Source organism: Artemia sp. Qi Xiang Cuo, chromosome 11, assembly GCF_049724085.1.
Source record: "Artemia sp. Qi Xiang Cuo chromosome 11, ASM4972408v1, whole genome shotgun sequence".
Taxonomy (NCBI): Eukaryota; Metazoa; Arthropoda; class Branchiopoda; order Anostraca; family Artemiidae; genus Artemia; species Artemia sp. Qi Xiang Cuo.
Window position 1 is genome coordinate 40989184 of NC_142804.1, and position 1556 is coordinate 40990739.

The following is a 1556-nucleotide window of genomic DNA, read 5'->3' on the forward strand; positions in this document are numbered from 1 at the left end:
ATATGACTTAGGATATATTTGTAGTGTTTTTTCACGATTTGTCTTGTCTGTGCCACCTCAGTTGATATTTCAAAGTGCATTATGGAGGGGTTTTGTTGAAACGCATGACTTTTGTAATGTTAGATATTTTTGTAGTGTTGTCTCATGGTTTATTTTGTCTGTGCTACCTCAGTTGATGTTTAAAAATGCAATTTGGATGTTTTCCTTTGAAACATATGACTTAGAATATTTTTTTTGTAGTGTTGTTTCATCATTTATCTTGTCTGTGCGACCTCAGTTGATGTTTCAAAGTGCATTTTGTAAGTTTTTCCTTTGAAACGTATGACTTAACAAATTTTGTTGGTGCTGTGTCATGGTTTATCTTGTCTTTGCTACGTCAGTTTATGTTTCAAAGTGTATTTCGGAAATTTTTCGTTTGAAAAGTATGACTTAGGATGTTTTTTTACTTTTCTTACATGGTTTATCTTGTTTGTGCTACTTCAGTTTATGTTTCAAAGTGCATTATGGAAGTGTTTCATTTGAAGTTTTCAGTTCTTCTAGTCCATCTTAGTTATCCGAGGAGGTTTTTTCTGGGGACGCAATAAGTTGTCGAACCATTGTTCAACCAAAAGCCATGTTGCAGAGGTTTAATAATTCAATGTATAAGTTTGAGGAAAGCAACAAATCAAGAAACATCAAAGAAGCGGGGGTTTTTGAGGTATTGGATAAAATATTTGACATTTCTTAAACCCTTTTAACATTTCCAAAGTTTTAACCTTGAGTAACAATAAAACTATCTGTAATTGTTGTTTCACTCTGATTTTATTTTTTTCTAGGTTTTGAACATACTGGATAAATATCGAATGCCTAATAATACATAATAATTAAGTATATATGTCCCATGGATTAAATGGGCTGACAGAACGAAATTGAAACTTAAAACGAACAAATAACGAAAACGAACAAAATTATCACCCCTCTACTTGTGCCTTCATAAAGTTGAATAGCGCTTTACTGAAAGCAAGAAAATGGAATAAAAGTTGTTTTCTCACTACTAGAAAAAGTGAGCAGTACCTATTATCAATAGTCGCCCCTGAGCCTCTGGAGGATATTTATACGGTAGATTTTGAAGTGATATGCTAAAAACTTGGAACAAAACAGTGCAGATGTGACTTTTATGTTTGATACTAGGTATTCTTTTAAGCTTACATAATACTGTTTTTCAATAAGATCATGGTATGCATGCAATAAACCGAGTGTGTAAGGGACAATTTGCCTTTTTATATTTTTTGCTTTCAGTGAAGCACTTGCCAATTTTACGACGGCATACTTGGAGGGGTTGTAATTTTTGTTTGTTCACAGAGCTGTTTTTTGCTTTTGACTTATATTTATGTGTAGGCTATCTGATATTCCGATTGCATTTCTTCGTCGTTTTACCCATAACAGTGCTATAATAGGGCATATTAGGGTTATAATAGCGTTCGCTATTTTTGGGCTAGTGATAACGCCTATTTCGGCTATAAGTTCTGCCAAAAGCCTTACTACCGTGGTTCTACCCGAATTAATTGGGTTAGAGG